This window comes from Cavia porcellus, unplaced genomic scaffold (genome assembly GCF_034190915.1).
Source record: "Cavia porcellus strain 051 isolate PalLab524CR breed Dunkin Hartley unplaced genomic scaffold, mCavPor4.1 scaffold_12, whole genome shotgun sequence".
In the NCBI taxonomy this organism is placed as follows: domain Eukaryota; kingdom Metazoa; phylum Chordata; class Mammalia; order Rodentia; family Caviidae; genus Cavia; species Cavia porcellus.
This window is the reverse complement of record NW_026947495.1, coordinates 28,748,504-28,769,039: the sequence shown is the minus strand read 5'-3', so window position 1 is coordinate 28,769,039 and position 20,536 is coordinate 28,748,504.

The window sequence follows — 20,536 nt, the reverse complement described above, 5'->3', positions numbered from 1 at the left end:
TATATATATATATATATATATATATATATATAGTATATATAGTGATATATATAGTATAGGGCATATTATTTAAAATAATTTTTCAGTAAAGAGTATATTTTTTGAATATTTTCTATAATGATGACCTGTATGTATATCTATTTGTATATGTGTTAAAGCCTTAGTGCACCCTAAAGTTGTATTTCTGGAGAAAAACATTACTTATTATGAACAGTCAAAAGAATGTCAAAGTAATCTTTAAAAAATAGAGCATAAAAAATATTTATTCTAGGACTGGCATTCTTGCCGTAATATTCTTAGTTTGGGATGACTCAAACTACATATTAGATACTAGGAAATAATAACTTTGATAACTTGAGAATACCATGTTTTTGTTATTTATATACTAAATGTGAAACTGGGAGGTAAATTACATCAACTGATTATAAGTAAAACCTTATAGCATATTTAAAATTACTCTTAGCTTTCAGATATTATTGCATGGAATTTGTTTCAGAGACTACTTTAAAAATGGTCTTACCTCTATCTAAGAAAAGTGCAGTCTACCAAATATTCTTCATTAGTATGGTGCATATATAACACTAAAACAGACCTTAAAGGTGGAATCCAAACCAAAAAAAAAAAAATTAGGTAACTGTGAGTCACCTTTAAGACTCTCCACTGGGATGAGAGCATTGTGCGGATACCCAGAGAAGGCACTGTGTTCATGTGTCCATTTTGGCAAGGGGACCAGGAAGTGACAAGTACCTTTTGCTCAGTACAGCTTTCAGCATGAAAGGATATCTTAAGTGCTTTCTCCAGTCCCCTTGGATCTATCTTATTTCTTTTGTGCATCTGTACCACAGCCTTTACATGTTAGCTGTTACTATTCACACCAGCAGTGTTCTTCAAAGGACTGCTCTTAAACTCCTAACAACTACCTTCCTGGAAACATCTGAGAGTTTACACAGCACCTGGGATGGCTTACAGCTAATGATAGAAAGGATACACAAATAGGACCCCATGTGTTAATGAGGAAAATATCCTCTTCAGTCTTTAATCTCTAGCATTTCTTGTGAGAACACTCATGTTTGTACTTTTGCTTAGCTTCTTCTTCACCTATATCTTCCTCTTCCTACATCTTCCATTCCCTTTCCTGCTTCTTCTATCTGCACTCTCCTAGTAAATTATTTGTGTACAAATCCTTGTCTAAATAGCTGCTTCAGGGAAACTTGTCCAGAAATAATAGTGCTACATTCATATCTACTCTTTTATTGTCTTCCATTCAGAAACTCTTTCCATCCACATCCCCCCAAAAGGATTGTCAACAACAGGTATGGTGCTAATTATGAAAATAGCAACAAAATCATTAAATTTTGGAGAGGCAAAATTCTTTCATTCTTCACTGACTGTAGAAATCAGAGGTGCACAAAAGAAAATTAAAAAGCAGAACATGTTAATTAAATAGAGAAAGAACTCAGGACTGTAGTTCTGTGTACACTAATTGAGCATCAAGCTGTATTTCAGGGACGAAGAATGTATTTCTCACACAGGGAGCTTATATTTTAGTTAGAAGAGAAAATTACCCTGCAAAAGGAGTATATATTTGAAACAGGTGTAGCTGTCTTAGTCAATTTGGACTTCCTATAATAAAATACCATAGCCTAGTTAGTATATGAGGCAGAAATTTATTTTTACACATATGGAGTTGAGTTCGAAGACAACAACTTCTTGATGTAGCTTCACATTAGAAAAGGTCTCTAAGGGTTGGGGATTTAGCTCAGCGGCATAAGCGCCTGCCTTGCAAGCAGGCAGTCGTGAGTTTGATCCCCAGTACCGATAAAAAGGAAAAAGAAAAAAAAAAAAAAAAAAAAAGAAAGAAAGAAAGAAAAGGTCTCTAGGTCTTTGGGCTCTCTTTTAACTAATCCCATGCATGATGACTCTGCTAATTAGAAGATAATCTAATTATCTTCTTGATTATCTTCCTCATCTTCTAATATCATCATCTGGAAGGTTAAGATTTCAACATATGGATTTTAGGACACATATATTCATGAAATTATCTCAGTTCCATGAAGTCCTTCTTGAGTGAAATGTTGACTGTCTTTCACAAGAAAGATAAAAATTCTGAGGCCAGCGATATATAGCTCAGTGGCACAGCCCCTGCCTGGCAAGCATGAGGTCATGAATTGGATCCCCAGTACAAAAAAAAAAAAAAAAAAAAAATTAAAGAAAGAAATGAAAATTGCTTGCACACAAAACTGTTGCTTCTGCATTCATGATAGCTGCTGAGGAAAAAAAGAACAAACTTGATCTTGGTGAGATCTTGTTTCCTCTGCTTCTGCTTGCTGCTGAGTTTTTCAGGAACATGTTTTGTGATCCTGTGCTCAATAAATGTAATAAAAATGATAACAAACTCCTGAAGGAATTGTAGATTCAGCTCAACTATGATTTAGACAACCCTCACTCTAGATTTTCACTTGTTACTTATGATACCACACATTGGTCTGTGTCTTTCCTCTTTGTTTATAAAATCTGATACCAAGCACATACCACATCACATTCTTTCCTAAATGTATTCACGTGTAAAACTTCTCCAAAAGCATTAGGCTAAAAAGGAACTGACGGTATTCTTCAGTCAGTGAAGGTAGCTGCTTTTATTCTTACATCAGTGGGCTTTTCTTCACTCTCCGCTTCACAGCATATGCTCTGACCTTACATGAGGTTAATCTGCTAATCAAAGGATTTTGTCCACTAACATTTTGTAGAAACCTGCTTCTCTCAGTGACTGGAGCATTAACTGTCATTTAATACTATGAAGAAGATTAAATTGGCTCATAAGGGTATTACAAGCACATCTTAAGGAATTTTAAATATTTAATGTGCAAATTCACATTCATGTGTCAATTCTTTGACAAAAGACTTTTCTTTGACTATGTGTCCACAATTAAAGTTCTATTTCTTATATAAATCAAATCCATAATTTCTAGTTTTACTTCTTTAAAATGAAAACAAAACAAAAATTTAAAAAACTAAAGATATTTGTAAAACAATCTAGATATATAATTCACCTAATTCTCATGGATTTTTTTTTTTTTTTACTTTATATGGATAATATTGTTAAGGAAACTGAAGCTCAGTTGAGACCACTGAGACAGGCAGAGTTTAAACAACAGGTGGAGTTTAAGAGACCAGCAAGGACTTTATTACAGACCAGGTAAGGTCAGGCCAAGGGCAAAAAGGCCATCACCTCTGAGCAAGGGATGATGGATGTTTTTGGAAGGAGTTTACGGAGAGGAGGGGTATTGCCAAGGAAAAGCAAAATTTTGGGTTTCTGAGTAGGGGATCTAAGAATAGGTGTCTATTCTTAGACAGGGTGGTGGTGGGTACAGTGGGTGCTGGCAGGCACAGCATGTCTCTTGAGGTTTTTTTGTGGAGTCAGCTCTCTGCAAGTTGAGTAGATTGAGCTGTGTATGGACACTACAAGCTGTAGACTGAGCAGCATGGGAAAGCTGCTGGCTTGCTGTTGAACTCTGCACTCACCCAGGTGGGCATAACAGATCTGCTTGGGGAGTTTTTTTCCTCCTAGTTGGGCGGGGGCTAATTCAGAGACCTGACACATATCTTTTCCAGTTCAATTTTTGTAATTAGTAGTTGTCGTCTTTGCAAAGCATAACAGTTATTCTTATAAACACAACAAATTCATTTTTATTATTTTCATATTACAGAATACTTTAATTTCATCTTTGTAGTATTTTTCCTACTGTGTATAGTACTTATTTGAGTTACATAATTACAATGACAATTTCCACTGACATAAATGGCTTGGGGACAACAACTGAAATGATCATTGTTGTCACTCTAGGAATCAACCAAAGATTTAAATATTCAATGGGCATCACTTTACTTTATAGATGGGATTTAAAAGGCCAGTTATTTTGGAAAATTGCTCATATAGAGATAATAAAATTGTATGTCCTACTCTTTGGAGAATGTGAAGTAGAAAGCAGTAACAATGGGAAAAAAGAAGTTGGGGTGAACTGCTCATCATAATCTCCTCTTGTAAAAAGTAACTGATTACAGGGAGCACTCTAACAAAAAAGCTCAGAAAACCAAGGCTTTCCTGGTCTTTGGTCACAAGCTTCAGATCACACAGCAAATATGAATCTAAAACTGTTCTGCCTTTAGGAGCTTCATGAATACAGAGCCTCAGAAAATCATGTCATTTGTATTTTGAGATTGAAATTCTACAAAGATTCTTCCCAAGTATTTCATGAACTTCTACAATTATAAAATTATGCATTGATTTTATTGTCTTTCTGATTTTGCTTCTTTAACAAGTATTAATTTCCTGATCAGTGCCACAAAAAAGTTTGAAGCTCTTTTCTTAAAATAATTTGTAAGATATAAAAGGACTAAGATAGTTTGAGAACATTGAATGGTGGTGTGCATGTGCCTGCATATGTGTGTGTGTGTGTGTGTGTGTGTGTGTGTGTGTGTGTGTGTGTGTGTTGTGGTATGGGAAAACAGGAAAAGAGGTGTAGAAAGGAAAAGGCAGAATACCTGAAACATAGTTCTATCTTTTCCCCAATTTTACTGATTGCTAACTCATTCCCTAGATATTCTTGTCGGGCAGTCATTTAGCTACTAGCTACAAATTGACCTTAAAAGAATCTTGTATTCAGCCTTCTATCCTGGAGAATATTTAATCAAATTAGAGCTGAAGGAACTAAAATTAAGCTTTATTTTATACAAATATTTTTGCATTTTGATGAAAAGTTGCTTTTATTCACTTTTTTAAAAATGTCAATGTTATTTCCCATTGAAAACAAAATATACTTGAATTATCTGTCATTGCCACTAAATGTAAGAATTGATGCAGTTTTTTAAACTTTTCACCAACTTACTTTTTTGACATGTAAACAAGAGTTATTTTTAAAACTCTAAACTTTTTCAAAAGTAAAGAACAGTGAAATAATAACATTTCTCTTCTGTCAGGAAATATTGACATGGCATTACTATAACAAAATTGGTCTGTGTTCTGAACTGTGTCTCATAGATAAGTCAGATTTTAGGTTTTTAAAAGGGATCTAAATTGCTGTTTATATATTAACACTTATAAAACATCTGGATACATAAATATGAAAGTCTGTGATGTAGGCACAAAATTTGGGTAAAAACCTTTAGATTCCCTAAACACTTATTTTTCCTCCTTAGTATTGACTTAAGGTTATTTTCAAAGTATGAAATGGCATAGTTCATATTTTACTAGTGTTTAAATTGTGTACTTCTTGGGCACAGTCCTTTGTCATTGGCAAGGAAATGCCTGTGTACTCACATTGCAAGCTTCTATCCAGAGAATTAAGGAAAGAAAAGGGTTACTCTGTGAATGAAAAAGAATTTATATATCACATGTATGTAATGGACAAGAGCCCAGAATGATTAAAGCATTGGCAGCGGAAGTACTCCACAGTGAAACAAACTATGGTCTGCTAGTCAACAGTTTCTGAACTTGGAAGTCTGTTTTCCTTCTTGTTCTTTAGCTGTGTCCATCAGCCAAGCTCCAGAATCAAACATCTAGTACCATCTGTCTCAACAGCCTAGTAAAGCAATAGGGCATAGAAATATGGTCCAGGATGTTGTTATATATTTTAAAGGTTTATTTTGATGCTGTTGAGGAGGACAAAGAGAGTCATAAGCAAATGTGACTTAATTCCTTTTAAAAAATTAAATTGAGGGGCTGGGGATTTAGCTCAGCGGCATAAGCTCCTGCCTTGTAAGCAGGCAGTTGTGAGTTCGATGCCCGGTCCTGATAAAAAAGAAAAAGACAAAAAAAATTAAATTGAAAGATAGCAAACTTTCAGCTCACTTGCTTTCAAATTAATAACAATTTGAAATCACTTTGGGCTTACTGGGCACCAACAATATTCAAAGCACGTTCCAGCAAAGTGAAAGAGCACAGATGACTGGTGGATAGTAAGCAGTCTGCCTTGCAAGCTCACTGCAATGGTGGATTTGTGGATTTGGGACACTTGAAGGGGTATTGTTCTGAGAGAGAAGCCTGGCAAGGCAGGGAAGCGTCAGTGGAAAAAGACCTTAAATACTACATGAGCAATATGGTCTGTACTATAGGTAGGAAGAAGTCCCCAAAGGTTTCCAGTAAGGAAAATGAGGCAATTAGGGGCTTCCACTTGATTATGTTTAATGTTTCCCCATCTACTAACCTTTTGGTGAGTTCAAGAACATCAATGAAACAGGAAAAAAGAAAGGCACAGAATGTAAGGACCGAACATTAGAGAAGTAGGAAAAGTTAACAAGAATATTTTGAAGTAGGCAAAAAGCAAAGTAAAGTCTAAGAAATTTAAATAGGTATTTAGTGAAAAATTAGGTAGAGAGGGCTGGGGATTTAGCTCAGCAGTGTAAATGCCTGCTTGGCAAGTACGAGGTAGTGAATTCGATCCTTGATACAATAGAGAGAGGAGAGAGAGAGAGAGAGAGAGAGAGAGAGAGAGAGAGAGAGAGAGAGAAAACTAGGTAGAGAACAAAATCACCTGAGAATTCTTCCATGGCTCCCTAAATGACAAGTTAAACTGGTGGCTTGCAATCTATAGATGCTTAAATTTTTTATTTACCTTATATTTATAAAAAATGTTATTTTTAGTATTTTATTTCCTGTTTTGATACATTTTAACATAATTTAGTTTATAATGCCCTTAGGATGCTGTGCCACTCTGTAGTTCACCACTCTGTTTTCTTACATTTACATTTGTACTTACATACTTGCCTCTTCTATAGGAGTTTGAATTTTACTGACTAGAATACTCTTCCTAAAGACTTTATCATTGAAAGTACATTGAATTTATTTGTATTTATGTATGCATCAAAAATAAATATGATGTTAAAATACATGTTTAGAAATTTTGGAAGATATGTGCTTCCCTCTTCCAATATTTACAAATAGACTGCTGAAGAGAAATGTTGCATCAAATGCTTTCAAAATGCCTGTCATGCTTTATCAGCAGCCATTAAAAGAGCATCTGTCACAAATATTTAGCTTCCCTTATGTTTTCACACAGTCCTTTGTACGACTTGGGGCAAAAATTGGCGAAATAGCAGGTTTACTGTTTCTTTTCTCTTATTTGAGGAAAACTAAGCAGGTTTATTCTCTTTCTCTTTTTTGTTTACATTTGAAGAAATGGCAGGAACTAATTAATTATTTAATAGCATATAATAGGATGTTGTACTTTTGGGTTGTTTACATATAAAAATAACTCTGACGCTGATCAATACAGTTAGCTATGTTGTTAGCTATGGTGATCTGTCACTTATTTTCATCTAGATCTAGGCCAAGAAGCCTAGAGTTGTTTCTTCTAAATTTTAAAAGCACATAACTCCCACTCCCTCTTGTTAGAGGAATTCATATATTTATCTGTGTGATTTTATGGTAGAAAAATCATGAAATTATGATTTTACATTTAAATATTGAGTAAGCTATTGAAACATCTGAACTATAAATATGTTACTGATTTTACGCTTAAGTTCGAGCCTAACCTTGTACAATTGAGTGACTTAGCAAGACTCTATGTAAAAAGTTTGACAAGGGCAGGGGCTGTAGCACATTGCAAAGGCCCTGGGCTCACTCTTAGTACCACATAGCAAAGTGAGATACAAGACCACTGCAGTACACACGATGGAAAGCACATGCTTTCATATTTGATTCTAACTCAAGTCTGACAAAAATAAAGGTAAAGACAAGAAAAAATAAAAATACTGTACACAAAAGCAAAAACAATCTGTTAGATAAAATAATTTGTTAAAGAGAAATATAAATAAAACATAGAATGACAAAATGTAAAGAGCAGAATAACCCAAGTCCTACATTTATGCAGAGATAAGTGAAAACAAGTAGTGAGTCAAAGGCCCCCAGAAAAGGTAAACAAGTCTCAGAAATTGATCTTGAGTTCTCTAAAAAGGGGCATCGAGTCAGGTCAGAGAGGTTCTTGCTGGCATTGTTGAGAATAACAACACAGATCTGATGTATCACATTCCCCTTAGTACTAGGAATTCATTTCCAAAATAATTCCAAACCAATACAAGGCAGCACCCCAGCTTCCAGTGTCTCAGTATTTTCCTGACAAAGGTACACTAAAATTGTGCTCACTTCATGGGTAAGAAATCTAGAAATCAGAAGAATTCAGAGCCATGGGCTCATAGATTTTATACCATTATGTGAGGTAAGAGATCTCACATCCTTCAAATATCCTTCAAAAATTCTTGCCATGTAATAGTTTTATCTCCTTGAGAACTACAGATACTTATGAAAAAATAGAGGCAGTAAGATCAAAGGTTGTTAAAGTCAATAAATACTCAAAACAAACATAAAATAGAGGAAATGCTAAGAGTGTGTATATATAATTTATAATGAATTAAATTATGACATATTAAATTGCAAATTTTGCACATCAAGTAACCAAAAGAAATTTTATAAGATCCATAATGGGAGTCAGCACCCTTTGCAGACTGTAGGGGGAGAGAACAAGGCTTCACCAAGAAGGACGCCCCCACTGGGAACCAGCACCAGGCACAGGATGCCGCTGGCATGGGGGCAGCCAGACCAGCTCCTTCTGGAGCCCAGGCTGGCAAAGAACCCCTTTCCCCTGTAAGCAACATGCTGATCTGGAGAAACACAGGCTGTGATGATAGTTATCAAGGTGAAATGCAGTTGGATGCTTATGGTGCTTTGGTGTTTCACTGACCTTACAGGTCTAGGGTCAGTGGTTTGATCATCTGTTCAGAGGAGAGTGGTATGCAGTGTTATATCAAGGGGGGATCTCCTTCTGAGGGTGATAGCCATTGTTGATTCCCTGTTGTTTTATTTTGAATTCCTATATCATTTTCTTTGTTTTGTTGTGTTGAGTTTTAGTCTTTTTTGTTTTGCTTGATTTTGTTATATAAATTGGTATGAATAGCTATTTCAAAGATAGCAAGATATGTTACGGTATCCGTTTTAGTCTTACTATTGTCTTGTTTTGAAGTCCTTTATTGCATTCATTGTTTTGCTTTTATTGTTTCTACTCGATTCTGTACTGTTGATTTTTATTATGCCCAAAGTTATCTGCTGCTATTGTGAACACAACAAAAGGCATGGTGGTAACTATTGCTGATTTTGTAATTATTTGAAATGCTGCGTCACTTACACTGGTTTGTTTTGATTGGTTTTATGCTGTTTTATTTCCCTTGCTTTTATCCTTTTAAAAAAATCAGTAATGACTGAATATGCTACTAGTAGAATTTCTAATATAGGGAAAGAAGAAAGAAAAGATAGTTTTTATGGAGAGAAAATATTAAAGAAATGATAGGTAATTTTATAGATACAAAAGGTATAATCCTCTTGATAAAAGGAAACCCAGAAAAATGAATTTAGCAATGTCCATTTTTATACATCTTAGAATATGAGACATAAGAAACAGATGCTAAAATATTATAGATGGAAAAGAACATAGTCATGTTAGTTACCTCATTGGCTGCTTTGGAAGTTAGAAAACAAAGAATAATTACTCTTTTACAATGCTGACTAAAAATTATTTTCAACCAGTAATTCCTCTTCAGCTAAACTAGATAAAAAAAACTTTTTCATATGTGCAAAAAAAATATTTACTCTTCTCCACATGAATTTATGTCAGGAAATACACTGAAGGATGTTTCTCACCAAAATAAAAGTAAATGAGAAAATAGGAGCCTGATCTAGGAGAAAAGTCAAGGAAATTTTCAGAACATTAGCAATGGGAATACAGCCTGGCAGTTGCGTGGAGAGTGTATAGACTGGAACATGGAGAGGCAAAGCTCCAGGATTAGTGCTTTCAGTAATAAAATAGAAATGGTAGTTTATCACATATATTTTACTCTTTACAAAATGATATTGAGAGGCTTTTGGATAATGAGATATAGGCAACTATGAAACAATAAATAGAAATAATTCTGAAAATAAAGCAAATAATCTCCATTTCTGAGCCGATCAGTGAACAGTATTACATTATAAAATATGTAAATGCTGTAAATAGATATAATTCCATAATACAATATTCAACTGAATTTTGTTGGGAAGAGAAAATGAATGGGGATATGAGACTAAAGTCTTACCAAACAAGAAGTCAAAAGAGAATGTCTAATGAATTTATACAGTATCTTAATTTTAATAGCTAAATATTCATCAATACATTGTTGAATAGATAAAAATAGTGAAGTATCCTTATAAAAATGATACTTGATCATATAAAGGAATGAACTGTGGATACACGTTCAACATTGATGAATATCAGATGATAATTATGAGAGTGTACTCTTGGGAGGTTCCCAAGGCAGCAAGTGGTGGCTGTAATTCTGTTACCAAGACACGTGAAGTTGAGCTGTGTAGAGTCCACCTTCCAAGTTGCACTGGCATGGATTCTTTTTCTTTAGCAGGCTTGGGCTACATTCTTCAATGTGGACACTCAGAAGTAGTGTTTCCAGCAGCTTGTATACCAGACAACTGAATTTTGTTGGGATAAGTGCATGCACCAAAGTTGGCCTGTTTTGTGAACTGCCTTGAGTGCATCATAGATAGAAATCATTTCACCTTGAATTGACTGGAACAGACCCAGAGATTCAAACTAGTCTTCTGAGAAAGCCCTTTTGATTGATTTAGTCATTATTTCTTTGGAAAAAGAAGGTAGTTCAGGAAATGAAGAGCTGGTAGTGAGATGTTTGAAGACTGGTTACGGGACCATTGGCCCTAATTTATCACTCTTGGGATGCTGTCATCTTAAAATGACAAACATTATTATTTCATGTGAGGTCTGAGAGTTATATATGTGTTTAATCATGTTTTTAATGCTAATCTTGTGAAAATAATTGATAGATAAATGGGAAACTATTATACATACATTACTGTATGTAAGACTGTGATATTTTCAAAGTCCCCTTAACTGCTTCCTGTAAGTGTGATAGTGGAACTGTTTTGTATAATTTTATAGTCGAATCACATAGGTGGAATCTATTTGTATGAGATCACTTCTTGTATTAGGGAGATTTTTGTGTTTGTCAGAATGGACAGTTGTGGGTGAATAATTTTATCTAGAGATTGCCTTTCGTGTTGAAGAAAATTCTACAGAGTGTCAGTTTTGTAGGTTACATTCCTCTTCTATATCGTTATATACTTAAACGCTGTATCTAAATTAAAATATGGTTTCAAAGTAGACCAGACAATTTGAAAATTTAGAGGCTTTTATTTTACAAAGGAATCTAACCAGTGAACACTATTCTTATTACTAGACGGCCACAGGAAGAAGTTAACTTAAACATCAAAGTACAAAAAAAAAAAAAAAAAAAAAAGAAAAGAAAAGAAAAGAAAAGAAGAAAATCAAAGATGTGCCTAATGAAATTATAAAGATTTAGGTTAGTCAAAAACTAACAGCTATTTTAGGTAGAGTTGCATATCACATCTTAATCATTATATAATCTACTGGCTGCGTTATTTTGATCACCTAAATAAAAAATTCTACAAAATTCAATTCTGTATGAAAAGCTTTTCAATCTGCTTTCTATCTGTAACCAATAGAGACTGATGTAGGATCATTATAAGGCTGAAAGTTTTGAAAAAGGAACCTTGAGATGGGATGGGGAAGCAAGAAATTCTGTGCTGACAGAAAGTTCTTAGCTGCATTTGAAGACCTTGTAGAACCTGGATACCTGTCCTCCTGTTTCAAATCTTACTGCACTGTGGTATAGAACTAAAGTGGAACTATTTGCTGTGAGTCTCTAGGGCAAATCTTTGAGACACATGCAAATTACACTTTTCTAGAAATTTCAAATTCTTGCTTAGTTTTATCTATAGGAACTGCAAGGAAAGTTTTAAAACTCATGATGAAAACACAACTAACATTTAAAGCTTGCCTTAAGCCTCTGTTTATAGTGACACTTTATAAACACTATACAGAAAACTTCACTGCTCTTTAAGTATTTATTTTCCAGCTAGAAAAGACAGATAATAAGTGGATAAACATGTCAATGTAATAAGTGCTATGGATTAAAAGAAGACTCGAGTTGTTACTATTTTATCAATGATGATTTAAAAAGGCCTCACTGCAAAGGTAGTTTCACCAGGGACCTGATAAAGGCTAAGCCTTTGGGTATATGGGGGAAGATTGCTCCAGGTAGAGGTAACACCATATCCAAAGGCCCAAGGTAGGAGCTATGTTGTATGAGGCTCTTCAAATGATAGTCTCCAAACCTCTATGGGACTGGATTTCAGTAAGTACGAAAGAAGGTATTAAAAAAAAATGGAAGAAAAATATATGACATAGATTGATGCTGAATGGTGGGATTATCATGTAGGGACTTAGCAGGTTGATGGTGAGGAATTTTGGCTTTTGTTAAACAAGATAGGAGCCACTTAAAGAAGACCAGTAGATAAGTTACCTAATGTAACTGAAGTTTTAGGAGAGAATGGCTTTTGTTTGTGGAAATGCATAAGTGAAGTAGTAGTAGCAGCAGTAGTAGTAAGAAGGATAAGAATAATATTTTGAAGTCTAGGTAAAGGATACCTATTTGGTATAAACATTGTATCTATATGTTCCTGTTGATATTTTCCCTGCAAAGTGTAATGCACTTATTTAAAAACAAATGAACCAATAAAAAGATTATGCCAAATGAAAAAAAAATAAACAAGATTAAGTAAAAATAGATAATATCTAATTCTGTTTATATGAATATCTAGAAAGATCAAACTATTATGTACTGCCTGAAAAAACACCAATGGTTGCCTGGATCTAGAGATGAGGGAGGTATGGAAGAAAAGATGGATTCAAAGAGGCACTGTAAACCTTCAGGAGTGAGGAGAATTCTATCTTAATTACAGTGATTGTTTCATGGGTATGTGTGTGTATGTGCACGCATGTGTGCAATATGTCAAAATTGTAACACTTAAAATTATGTGGTTCATTATATATAAATCATAGTTTAATAAAGCCATAAATGAGGGGCAATACAAGCAGAATATTTAATCTCCACTGAAATTCCTCCAGAATGCAAAACTATGGGGAAGGGAGGCTGAGGGATATGGGGGTGAAGATGATCTAACTATGCTATGTACATGTTCAGTTCAGACAAAATGAAGCCAGTTAATAAAAAGAATAAAGAATTTCAATTTAAAGTATTTTAACCAAAGCATAAATAGCAGAAATCTCATTTTAAGTGTAGAAAATGGCAGTACACTCTAGGGAGCTGGACTTGGGAAAAGTCAGACAGTCAGTTTTTAACAGAAGACTAAAAATACAAGTTACCTTTAAAAATTATGTACATGAATTCTTTTCATAAAATTTAATTAATTTTAGGTCGATTCTAAAAGATACATGTAAATATTCCCTAACATGTACTGATGCTTTCACCTAGGCAGACAAAAACATGTATATGAGAGATTGATTTTTGTGCCCAGTCTCTGTGGCTTAATATATAATTAGGAAATGAATTAAAAGGGTTAACTCTTAGTTACTTGAAAATAGAAGTCTATGAGGGACAATCTTCACTTGCTTTTTAGTTTTCTCTATTTTTGATTATAATTCTTTGCTTATAATACAATTCATCTCCAAAGACAAAAATGATATTACTAAGAGAGTCTAAGGAAAAAGCATTTGGGAGAATTGAGTTAATGCAACCTGAAAGCTATGCTTTTCCAAGTCTCAAATCAGATGTTCAAAATTTCAAAAGTTTTGTACTTGACTTTCCCAATGCTCAGTCACTGGAGGCTTGGTGTTTTCCTTCAGTGAAATAGGATGCCATCCAATATGCATGATGCTTTTGCTATTATGGACATTTCTATGACATAACTAGATAGAATGAGTTACATCAAAGGGAGGTATTTTAGAAACACAAATCATGTTTTCAAAACAAATATTCACTTAAATGAATAAATAACAAACAATATTCTACAACCAATGTCTGATCTTTGTAATAGGACAATAATCAGACCAAAAAATGTAAGCAGAGAAATAGTCTGAACAACTACTTTGAAGATAACAATACGCAACATATTAACCAGTGTTAATCTATTATTTTGAAGCTCTGTGTTATCATTTTTATCATTTTTGTGTTTTTAAATAAAAAAAAGAAGATTGAGCAATGTTGGTTTCAGTGCTATTCCTATAATATTGCCCATGTTGAAATTGTGCCACAAGCTGTTTGGATTATTATAAATTTGAGCTGAAGCCGCATGTGGCGGTATATACCTCTAATTCTGGCAACCAAGAGACTGATGGAGGAGGATCACTGCAAATTGCAGGCCAGTCTAAACTCCATAGTGTGTTTAAGGCCATCCTGAAAAATGTAGTTAGAGTCTGTCTCAAAAAACTATTTTGTTTTGAACTGAAAGTCCATAAGAAAACATTCTAAGATCTTTAATTCATTCTTCATAGACAATGAAAGTAGCAACTAACTATTAATTATACTTTGATTTGATAACTGTGATGGAATCTATTGATAAATACTTAAAACACTTTATGGCAGTCGTGGTAGACCTGTGGCACATGTGTAACAGTGGGCTGTTTGTGTCATTGAAGCCTCTTTTATTAAAGTTTTCTTTTAATGTAGGAGTGGTTTTCCCAAACTAAAGCAGGTTTAATTGTAGGGTTAATTAAAGTGTTAGCACTAGGTGATAAATAAGTGGGTTTGGTGTTGCAGTGTGGGCACTTGGTCTCTAAAAAGTTTACTGTCACTGTGGAAACTTTCAGTAACTTTTAAAACTTGGTCATAAATTTGACTTTTGTAGCATGGCCTTTTGAGTCTGATTTTGATAACAAAATTTATCAGTGACCTATTAAGAGTGTCATTACTTTGTTAGTTATCTCCATCTATCAGATGAGCCTTCTTCCCTTAGAAAGATGGTGCATATCCATAAAGCCTATGTAAAATAATGAAGCAAACCTGCCACTTGAACTTACTGACTTCATTCCCAGGTGGAAACTGACCATGCTGTTTTCAAAGGCAAAAGAATATAGATGGGAAACTTTACTTCCGTATTTTCAAGTGTGTTCATGATTGTATTGATTTTTGACTGCTAGAAATCTGTAAGTGAACATTTCTTTAGTCAAATGCATTGGGAGAAAAGCTGATGGCACTCCCCTGTAATTCCAGGTACATGAAGGACCCAGGCAGAAGGATTGCACACAGGAGCTCAATCTGGGCAGTTTAGTAAATTAGCAAGGCCACATCTCAACAAAACAAAACAAAACACTAAGAATGTAGGTCAGTGTGAAGACTTTGTTCAATGTTTACTACAAAACACAAAACAAACTACATTGCTGCTTTTCTTATACTCCTCTCAAAAACTGAGGAGAAAGAATAAAATTATGTACTTTGAGATAGTTTGAAATGTCTGCTAGCAAACTGATTCAATCTGGCTAAATGATCCATCTTTATGTTTCTCTACCAGCAACCCTTTAAAAACATTTTTCCTTCCCTTTCCCTGCCCTCAAAACCACACAGACAGAGGAAAAACATAGATGGAAGTAAACATACATCAGAATGCTTTCCATTATTCATGCTATCTGTTCATTCTTAATAGAAATTTATTTCATACAGAGACTATAGCAGTTTCTAGAATATAAATATAGTTGACCATCACTAATAATAAAGTCAGTGACAAGATATTGGAGAAGACACAGATTCTCCTGCATCAGTATTCTCTGCCCGTTTTTTTTTTTTTTTTTTTTTTTTTTTTTTTTTTTTTGATGGGGGTTGGTGGGAGGGAATTCAAGTTCCGTAGAGAAAGTCAAAGACTTGGAGATAAATGAAAAGATCATAACCTTTTCAGATGGCTGGCCAGGAACATCAGTTATAATGTGTCAGTCTATATTAGCACTGTAAGAAAACAGAAGTTCCAAGTCCTTGCTAGCTAAGCAGAAAATAATCATGTGCTGTGTCTTTAACATTTGTAAACAAAAGCAGAACCACTCAACAGAGACTATTACTAATTAATTTCAAATTATAGTTATTTTCCAATTAGAATTACAAGTAGTCAACAATTCTTAGCAATACTGAATCCTTGACTGTCTTCTGCGTTTTCATGTATGGTTGAAGCATAGAGAAATCTTTTTATTTCATTGCTTTCGAATAATAGGACTAATGATAACTTTACAGCCACTGTGCCACAAGACATTTTACAATTAAAACCAAGGTAGTCACAAGGACAGCAAGTGTCTTAGTTACTTTCTTTGTGCTGAAACACAGTACTAAACACCACAACTTAAAGGAGGAAAGGTGTATTTTGGCTCACAGGTAGCTGTTTCAGTCTGTAATTGGCTGGCTCCAAGCAGGGAGACATGGTAGAATGGCATGGCAGAGAAGAAATAGTTCATGGCATGATAGGCAGGAAACAGAGAGGGATCAAGAAAGAAGGGGTATTTATCCTTCCAGGATATCCCCCACAGAGACCCACCTCATCCCACCAGGCTTCACATCTTAGTGTCACATCCAGCTATAAACTTATCAGTGGATTAATCCAGTATCACATACCTCATGATCCAGTCACTCAACAAAGCTGCACCTATGAATGCATATGGTTTTGTGGGGACCATAAGAACAAGAGACCTACAGTATATTTATAATACTATAATAAAATTCTAATTCACATACAAAATCTTCCAAACAAGGAAAAATACAAGTACCATTGCAGGAATATCATGTGTGAGAGATAGTGACTATGTAAGAGAAAGCATATGAGCCCTGAGATCAGAAATGCTTGGTTTAAGTAGAAGCTTTTATGCTTGCTTGGAAACAATGCACTCAGGAACAAACCTCTGCCTTAGCTAAATATTCACATGATTATGCCTGCCATTCACCTTCCTAGAACCATTACATAGAGCTCAAATAAGATAAAACAAAACTGACATATTTTGCAAAGTATTATACAAACACAATACATTAGTTTTCTTTCTTGGGTAAAATTGAAAAAAAAAGGCTCAGTTACAGAATCATACAGAAGACATTTTAATCTAAACAGGTATAAAGATATTCTATAATTGCATCTTGTATTAATTATTACGAAGAAAACATCATATTACCATGCTACATGCATATCCAAGTTTATAGGAGTACAATTCATAATAGCTAAATCTTGGAAGCATCCTATATGTCTATCAACAAATGAATGGGTAAAGAAACTGTGATATTTACACACAATAGAGTACTACTCTTCCAGAAAGATAAATTTGAGTCATTTGTAGAAAAATGGGTGGCCCTTAAGACCTAATAGTAAGGGAAATAAATCAAACACACAACTTAAATATTGCATGGTTTATCTTATATGAGAAATCTACAATGCAAGCAAAAAGAAAAATAAGAGATAATAGGAAGAAGATCGCTAGGCCTTTCTCAGATCATAAGAGAATCAAGAGATGGAAGGATGAAAGACAGGCAAAGGTAGTGATAGAATGGAAAGATTTGTTATGTGCATGTACCATCTCCACAGAAGGAATGTAAATATTATATGCTATAAACAGATACTAATAAAAATAAATTTAATGAAAGAATACTTCTTGGAGAAAAGAATTGAAGCCTTAAGGTATAGAAACAGTTTTTAAATAAAGAGTAGCTGAATCAAGGCAGAAGTTACATCTAAAGATATTTACAGCATGTTGAAAAAAGAAGTCTTGCTCATATCAAGGTCTAACATCTCAGAAAAGGAACTCTGCATCTCATTTTCAAGTTCAAAATTAAGGAAATGCCAAGAAGAAAGTGGGGACTGTAGTTGATGATTGTTTAGAATTACAGAATAGTTGACTGAGAATATTCTAGGAGGGATAGTAATGACAAAACTATACCTGTTCCAAAAATATCATCTGCAAAAGAAACACAGGCTAATGACTGGAGAAGTCATTATTTCCTGGAAACTTTGAAAATAGACATTTGAAATGCAAGGTAAATAGGAAGTCTTTCTGCCCAAGGTCTCTGTAAGAACTTTGGCTTTTTGGTCACTAATAGAATCCTATCTACATTCTTGATGATTTTTAATGGTGATGAGAGTAACTTTTAATTGAGCAGAGAAAGCCAGAGGTCAAATAGGAGATATGTCACTTACACATAATAAGATATTACTTATTTCTTCTTTAAGACACAATGAGTATTTACATATGTTTCTAAGAACTCACCATAAATACTGTTGAATAACAATGATTTTTCATTTTATCCTTAGGGAATTACAGAGCTGAGACATGCTAAGATATCCAACAATCGTTGTTTGGGATTTTCACTAACATCTTGATAACATGAGCATATATACTTTAAAATGATCACTATTACAAAAAATACATTTGGAATTTTAGAAATAACAAAGACATTTCAAAGTCCATGCTCTCACTTGATACCTAAATAACCTAGTGTGGCAAATGTTATGACAATGATGACTGTATTTGGCTATAGCACAGATTCCAAGGGAAGGACCAATGATAACATTTTGACAGAAAGTCCTAGCTCCATAGTTGTTAAAACTGGCTGCTTAACACTGTAATAATACCCAGTCTACATGTGCATTTCAAGCTCAACTGTGGTTCCATGTAAAAAACAATATGCCAAACAATTGAACTCTCATATTCTCCATAAACTAATAAATCACTTAGACACTCTGGCTTTATTTCATAGTCCCTAACAAAGCTATAATCTTGTACATATCCTGTCTGACCCTATAAATGGTTCCAGTTTAAGAATATTGCATTTTCAAGTTTATATGTATATAATATTATGAAAGTTGGTTCTAATACTGTAATACATTAAATGGGAGAAGGGCTCATTAATACCTGCCTTACTTTCTCATAAATGTGCATGAAGGTGTGAATTTTCTGCAAGTATTAGATGATCTTAATAAATTTACAACTATAATTGCTGTGATATGTCAACTAGACTTGAGTGAGAACCATCATGCTTGCCACTGATACTCTAGATGTCCTTTCAGCTCTGGGTATATCTGTGGGTGACAGATATGTAGGCTGAAAATTTGGAGGGAATGATCTACTCTACAGGGGCCATCAACCAATAAGCCTGTATCCTGGATAGAATAAAATGAAAAGAATAAGGAAGTCTTCCCTTTTTTCTTCAAAGGTCCTCTGGTCTTTGCCATTGCCATCAGACAACAGTCTTCATCTATTTCAGGCTTTCAGTGCAGACTCTTCAGCCTTCCAACATGGACCCTTCCATGTTCTGACTCAGATATGCACTGGTCTCTGCAGTGATCTCTAGGCATTTGACCTTCACCTGGATCTTCCTGTCCTCCAGCATAGAGATAACCATCTTTTATTCTTCTACCACTCATTCCACAAGTGGTCACTGGGACTGTTCTACTTCTGATCCTGTAAACCTATTTAATAAATCTTTTGTGTGTGTGTATATATATATATATATATATATATATATATATATATATATTCTCTGATGAATCCTAAGTAATAAAACTCTAGCCTCCTGGCATTGATCTTTTTTTTCTTTGAATAATATTTTCTGAGTTAATATCATTTCCAAGCACTACAGGCTTTAGCCAATGCATTTTCTTGTACTAGTCATGTAACTACCATCTCACTCCAAAGCACAGCTCTAGGTTTGTATTATGGCCAAAGACACATATCTCAGATATAATATTAAAGAGCCTCACCTCTCCCAAGCTTTCACTAGACAGGTAAAGGGACCTTTAATTTTATCCTTAAATCAGCAAAACAAACAAACAAAAGAACATAGTCCTTCCCAGTTTTTCAGGAAACCAGTGATACCAGCACAGCCACAGACATAACTCAGTAAATCCTATTGCTCATATAATGTGAATATATATTCACAGTTGGTTGTCTTCATGTGAGGCACCACCATCCCTATCAGTGATGTTCTATATGATCTCCAGATTCCTTTCAGTTCTGACATTGCAGGATTCTGTATCAGAACTTGGTAATAACAGCAGAAGCAGTTCACAACCTATGAGACAGTTGGGATAATACCATCAAATCAAATGAAAGAGATTTGTTTTCCTTCAGTTTTCAAATCATGGAATTCAATTGCTAAGGCCAAAGCTGGACTGATACAAGTAAATCAACTAAGGATGCCAAAAGGACCCATTAGACCCCCTCATTAGATCAGAGGCCTGATGCTCAATTTCCCTCAGATGGGACAATTCTCTATGTGTATGCATTCACTTGCATGGTCACACACACACACACACACACACACACACACACACACAGATATTAATTGGTGTTTAGCAATTTCCAAGTTTATTTTGATTGATATAGAATACCACATTGGACTTGTCTACCTATCAAAGTTATGCTAGTTAGATTCTACATATCTCATAATCACAGAAAATGTGATCAAACATTTTTATTGGACAATACTCCTGTGATGTCTTCAATTTTTCATCATATATGTGACCTTATTTTATGTTATCTGTTTATAGTAAAGATGAAGTAAAATTTCATAATCTATCTACTTTGTCACTACTTTGAGAGATAATTTGGGCTTTGAAATTATATTTTTAAAAAGTTAAATGTGA